Source organism: Cherax quadricarinatus, chromosome 18, assembly GCF_038502225.1.
Source record: "Cherax quadricarinatus isolate ZL_2023a chromosome 18, ASM3850222v1, whole genome shotgun sequence".
In the NCBI taxonomy this organism is placed as follows: domain Eukaryota; kingdom Metazoa; phylum Arthropoda; class Malacostraca; order Decapoda; family Parastacidae; genus Cherax; species Cherax quadricarinatus.
In genome coordinates, this window is record NC_091309.1 from 41,857,113 (window position 1) to 41,864,079 (window position 6,967).

Here is a 6,967-nt window from a genome sequence, read left to right on the forward strand (position 1 = left end):
ACAGCTTTCATTGCTATGTAGCCTGGATATTAATTGGTTCATCACGGAAATCAGGTTCTGTTTGTTGATGGGATCTCCGAGAAATGAGAATATACTTGCCTGAAGAGGCAAGCACTGTCTCGCTGTTGCCTATACTGTGTCTCTGTTCTCGGTCTCTTGTTCCTGCATTTTGATGTATACTCCAGTCATTTCTTTCTCCCATAGTTATCGTGAAGGTCTCTAGGTGTTCCTGTATCCGTGGACGTCTTGTTCTTTTGTCCATATAGTCCTGAGCCTTTGAGTGAGGAGTCTGTCATCATGGGAAACTTTTAATGTAGCAGCCGGTGGTAGTAGCAGTGGTGGAACAGTGAGGCAAATATTGTTTGGTTATAATATACCTGCTAATTACTTAGTTACCAAGCCCGGGAATCTTATCTTTGTAGTGCCAAGGATGGAGTCAAAGGTTGTTACCCTCTTAAGTACATAAACATTCATGCAATAAGCTTACTTAAACATTCCTTTTACTTGCATCTCTTACCCTCTAGGGAGGTTCCTTGACGCTGGTGAGGCACTCTTTATCTAGGGAATTGGATCCGTGATCCAGTTCCTGAATTGAGGCCCTTTACTGCACGTATAAGTTCCATCAAACACCTCAACTACTGGGAGCGCCTGGAAGCACTTGACTTGTACTCACTAGAGCGCAGGCGAGAGAGATATATCATAATCTACACCTGGAAGATTCTGGAGGGACTGGTCCCTAATATGCACACACCAGTCACTACATACGAAAGCAAAAGACTTGGCAGGCGATGCAACATACCCCCAGTGAAAAGTAGGGGCGTCACTGGTACGCTACGAGAAAACGCAATAAGTGTCCGGGGCCCAAGACTGTTAAACAGCCTCCCACCAGCAATAAGGGGCATTACGGGAAGACCTCTGGTTGTCTTCAAGAGGGAGCCCGGCTGGATCAGCCGGGCTGTGGTTCGTACGTTGGATTGCGCCCGGCCAGCAGTAACAGCCTCGTTGATCAGGCCCTGATCCACCGGGAGGCCTGGTCGTGGACCGGGCCGCGGGGGCGTTGATCCCCGGAATACCCTCCAAGCAGGTAGATCCCTCCCGGATGTACAATTCCTACTAGTTTAGCGCTCACCAATAATAATAATAATAATAATAATAATAATAATAATAATAATAATAATAATAATAATAATAATAATAATAATAATAATAATAATAATAATAATAATAACTTGCATGTCTTAATGACACAGGTCGATCAATTGTTTGCTCTCCGTCTTATGTTTTCATTGTTTTCAAAATTTTTCTTGACTTTCTTGTTACAAGTTTGTCTGGAGAATTTTAAGCTGGTAAAACTTACATTCAAAGATTATAGAAAGTGACATATAAAAATATGAATTTATAATATTTTTAACTAAGACACCTGGACAGAAACTGATATAAATACATGATTGTCTTAAATGTTTAATATTTACAACATCTACTTTCTGAGAAAAGTAACAGACCGTTTACTACCTTGACACTGGACAGTTACACCGTGTATATATCCTCAGCTCTCGTAGTGTAGTGGATATCACGTCTGCTTAACACGCAGAAGGTCCCAGGTTCGAGCCCTGGCGAGAGCAGTAACCAGCAGTTGTATCACACTTCCAGCACGATGTTTATAATGATTTTTTCAGTATTTTTCTACTTTAATTTAACTGAAGACTGGTGAGTGTTTTCCCCATCATAAGTATTTATTTCACTGAAGAAGATTCAGGGTATATACATCGAAGGATATATATTCTTCAGGGTAAATTGTGAGTTTATATTAATCCCAGTTTAATGTATTAAAGTATTCTTGCTCGTATATGTAACTTTTGGCATTAATGACCCACGTGAGGTCAATACATACAACACAATAAATTAAAAGTGTTGTTGCAGCCTCACGACCCGAGAAAGTTATTACTCTTATTCCATTATTATTGTCCACTGTACCTGAATGTATGCAGGAAGCATAGTAACTCTTACTCAGAACTCTCTAGAAGAGAAGCTGCAGTAAAACAACTCCGTCATGAGACCTAATAGTTCCAGCTCAACCTTTTTTACTGGTCAAGGAACTGGAGATCAACATGTTGATGATGCAGCCCAAGAACAGTAGTTCAATATTCTCATGAAGCCCAGGAATTTGAACTAAACTTAGCCAAGGACTGTTAAAATATAATGAGAGGAAACAACGATGATAATGTTAGTGGAGTTCTACACAATATATAGTCTGCATACATCACAAGGATGGAGAAAATCAGACAAATTTCTGTCTCTGCAGGATCCGATGAGGGGTATCCCCGTATTCCATAACCCCAACCCTCTGTGCTTCACTGAAGGCGACTGGAATAGTGCAGAGTGCGGCGTAAGTTTAGAAAGCAGATAAAGAATAATTTTGAATGTTTGAAGGGAATTAGAAGAGTCGTTCTCAAGGTATCCTATGGAAATTAATATTTAGATTTCTTCAATAATAATAGTAAATTAGGACATAGACAGACCAAGTTTAATTTAAGTTTTTCTGAAAGACACAAGAGACCAAAATCCTAAACTTCATTTGCATATTAAACTTGAAGTCACTCAGGTGTTGCGCTATCAGGTAATCAGAAATGAAGGTTGAAATAATCAGGTGTGACTCTCAGAAATTACCGCATTAAAAGCTGCATTTCAGTATTTCCAATTCCAATAAAAAATAAACTGGGACTCTCACAAGACAAAATCAGTCCAAACTTTTCTCTAAGAAAGCATGCAGCTTTAAAGAAAGTAAGTTTTGTATAAGCTTAGCATTCATAACATATCAAATTATAACAATGTTCTTGAGAACACACGATGTTATAGGTACATAAAAAGAACATTAAGCTAATTTATTCCAGGATGATAATGGAGTAAAGTTAAACACTGTGACTAATATCTGATCAGAAAAAATATTCTCCAATTATTTCACAAAATAAATTTGATTAAGAAGACTGAGGACTGATGTCATTCATATTTGATATATTTTAATCGGCAAAAACGCTAAAGTCTTAGGGGTCAAATAGCGCCTGTGGAAAGGGAGTCCTTCAAATTCGACCCAAGGAAGGGCAAGGGGAAGAGAAGCCCAATTCCTTGGATGAAAAGCCCTTCAAAAGGACCAAGATTAAAAAATACAATAAGATAATATAATACTCTACCATTTCGAGATTAAAAGTGGCAAGATGTCATCTACATACTCCATTAAATACACCAATCATCTTCTAAGTATAATCACCAGTGATGAAATTTTGAAGTTGATCATGACAAACTCTGCCAGCAACAGTAACAACATTGTTTTATTTAGGACAGTCAGAATAAATTTATGGATAAGGCATTTTGTCTTAGAGATAAGAAGAGGAGGCAGAGAGTATGTTTTTCTGGGGTCAGAATTAGCATATTGGAGAATGTCTGGACAACATGAAAGGTAATGGAAGCAATCCTATTATCCACTTCAGTGCTGGAGGCAACAGTGTTATTAGAACTGATTAGCAGGAATAGGACAGTGACAGACATAGTTAAGAAGAAGGGAGGGCACCCTGTAATATGTGGCATTCTGCTGAAGAGAAAAGATGGAAATGAATGGTTTTCCACTGCAATTGATGTTAATTGCTGGTTCGACAAACATTGTAAGGAGGTTGAAGAACCAGAACCTCTTTTTTTTTGTACGGCAGAAATGGCATTGTATGCCATGAATGGGGTTCACTTATCTAGAACAGGTGAAGGGGAACTGGCCAGTGCAATGGTAGGACCTGTTAGGGCATTAAACAAGCTTTTGTGGGGTAAAAAGGGATTTGATCTATTTAAATTATGAAGTTTGTGATATTGAGGACTTTAAGGAGTAAACTTCATCACTTAATAAGTTCGAGTGACGATAATCACAACTGAACTTGAGGAAAGGATAAGATGAAAATGGAAAAGACACAGACGAGAAATAATTATAAAATATATTATACAAATAGTAGAAGTGCCAGCAATAAGAGGAACGAATTACATCTGGTTGCATGCATGAGAATCATTGTTGTTATTGCAATAGTTGAGACACGGTTAAAGTTGAAAAATCGAGACATAATCGCTTAATGTTTAATTCATAAGTTTAAGTTGTTTGAGGCTGATGGGAATAGCAAGAAAGGGGTTGAGGTAGCGGTATATTTACGAGAAAATGTAAATTTTTCATGAAAACACTATACAAATCGTTGGATTAAAAACAGAGAAACTTTTTTGGGACGAAATTCTTTGGGCTTCTAGACTCAATAGCGTAGTGATGGTAAGACATTTAATTTTGCTCAAATTGACTGGATCTCTTTGATTGGTAATATGGATTCCATTCATTTCCTGGAAATCTCTAGGAGAGCCTTCCAGAGGTAATAATTTCCTCAGCCTTATTTTGTCATATAAGAAAATCCTTGTAAATAATCTTGAGATTACTGGAGAGTTTGCTGAATACGAAAATAAGGTCAAAAGAGTAAAAGTCTTCGATTTTCGTCCTGTTGATTATGATGGACTTAGGGAAGATATGTCTAGTCTCAACTTGGGTTATCTAGCAAAGATTGATAAGCGCATCAAAATGGAAGAGGATAACCATATTGATAAATACGTTCGACTTAAACGAGAGGAAATGAAAATGATAAGAATGGCTAAACGTAGCTATGAATTTAATGAAGCTTTTTAATCAAAGACAAATCAGTAAGGGTTCTTTCAAGTGCATAACAATTAATAATTATTTAGGTCCTCAAGAAAACAAAGTAATATTGCTGTCACAAGGGACATGGTTATTAAAGTATGTAAGCTCTAAAAAAGTAAGTCCACGGGCCCTGACGAATTGTTTTTAAGAGTACTTAAAGAGTGCAACTGGGAACTTAGTCAGCCGCTAACGAGCGTGTTAAATGCATATATCCAAACTGATGTTGTGCAAGAGAAGCGAAAGATAGCTGAAGTCAGTGGTTGAGTACGCTGAGGTCAGTGGTCACGTGTGGTCATACCTGCCTAAGCTCTTGAGAGTTAGCGTGGACTGTTACCAAGCACCATGGCTTGTTGTAGTGTTTTAGAATCTCAGGTTCAAGTGTTGAAGAAGGAGATTCTACTTCTTCAGGAGGAAAATAGGAAGCTGAAGCTTCGCATAGATGAGTTTGGGAGTGAGTGTGAGAAGGATTTAGCTGGTAAGGAGGAAATGGTCACCAGCAGTGATAGTGGCAGCCGCTTTAAGTGGCAAGTGGTTCACAGTTCAGGAAGAAGGAAGATGAGGAGAGTTAATAGAGAAGATGTGAAGAGAGGAAATCGATTCTCTGTTCTCCAAGACGAGTGTACTTCAGTGGTTAGTGAGGTTGAAGGTACCACTGATTCCCCTGCTAATCAAGGTAAGAATATTTTAATAGTAGGCAATTCTCAGGTACGATATATGGACCGTGCATTTTGTAACAGAGACAGAGAGGTCAGACAGAGAGTGTGTCTTCCAGGAGCTGGTGTTGGTGACATAGTCAGCAGGTTGGATAATATTATGGCAGGTAATGGGAACAAGCCCATTATCTGTCTTAGTGCTGGGGGTAATGACATTGGGAAGGGCAGGAGAGAGGAGCTGCTGGATAAGTACAGGTCAGCCATAGAAGTAGTTAGGTCTAAGCGAGGGATCCCAGTCATATGTAGCATCTTGTCTAGAAAGGGAGTGGGCAATGAATGGATGTCTAGGGCAATTGGTATAAATTGCTGGCTAGACAGGTACTGACTCTGTCAAAAGCCTTACTGAAGTCCATATACACAAAATTATATTCAATACCATGATCTACCTCCTCAAATACCTTAGTGAAAAAAGTTAGTAAGTTCGTAAGACAGGAACGCCCCATTATAAAACCGTGCTGAGATTCGTTAAACAATTTATGCCTTTCAAGTTGGCTATGAATTGATTCAGCAATTATTCATTCCATAAATTTTACAACTATAGAGGTAAGGCTTATTGGTCTATAGAAACTGTTCAGGTCTCGGCTGTTTGGGAGGAAGGACAGGTTAATTATACGATGTTTGCCGTTCGTATGTTTTCATTATTTTTTTTTTTTGTGTGTGTGTGAAGTTTCTTTACTATCATGTTAGTGTTGATCAAGATATGTCTGAGGAATTTTAAAGTGGCAAAAGTTACTTTCAAAGCTTATAGAAAAGTAACATATTAAACTAATAATTTGTTATAATTTTCTTATGACTCCGAGATAACAAATAGTGTAATCTCAGGGGTCTTCTTAAGCGTTTGAATTTTACAACATGTAAATTTTTGAAAAGAAAAATGTGTCAAAGAACTTTTAGTACCTTCAAACTACTCAGTAACAATGTGTGTATTCCCTGGTTACACTCAGCTCTCGTAGTGTAGTGGATATCACGTCTGCTTAACACGCAGAAGGTCCCAGGTTCGAGCCCTGGCGAGAGCAGTAACCAGCAGTTGTTTCACACTTCCAGTGGCAGTTGTGTTTACTTTGACTAATGACAGGTGTGACATTCCCACCACAAGTACCCACACGAGTGAATAAGTTGATTCATGGTATATATATTGAAAGATACAGTATATTTCGGAGCAAATAAACTGTAAATTCCTTTTAATTCTTCTAATTTAGGGTATTAAAGTATTTTTTATGTTATTGAACAGTATATTGCTGCCTTAAGTCCCAGCAATAGTTGAAACATCTCAAAATTTCCCTTTGCAACCTGATATTTCTAAAGATTCAGTCTTCTTTTAAACCCAAGAATCTTGTCACTTGAAGTCAATACATTTCCTCCTGAGCCTTGCAGTAAACTGTTCAGCTGATTCATGTGATGAAAAATATCTGCTAAGTAGGCTAGCCTTTGTAGTCATTTTTTATCTTCAAAGCACTTAGCAAAATCTTGCTTATTGTTACCATGAAAGCATTCCTGCAATTCATTTTTCAGCTCAAACACTCTATTTAGAACCCTTCTTCGT

The 6,967-nt window shown here is 38.1% G+C and overlaps 2 non-coding genes across 2 annotated transcripts; both read left to right on the forward strand.

Annotated features, from left to right (window-relative positions):
• The first annotated feature begins 1,549 nt into the window (after nt 1-1,549).
• On the forward strand, nt 1,550-1,622 carry TRNAV-AAC (transfer RNA valine (anticodon AAC)). The gene has a single exon. It is a non-coding gene; the product is annotated as a tRNA-Val (tRNA).
• A 4,745-nt stretch (nt 1,623-6,367) lies between these two features.
• On the forward strand, nt 6,368-6,440 carry TRNAV-AAC (transfer RNA valine (anticodon AAC)). The gene has a single exon. It is a non-coding gene; the product is annotated as a tRNA-Val (tRNA).
• Nucleotides 6,441-6,967: the final 527 nt, after the last annotated feature.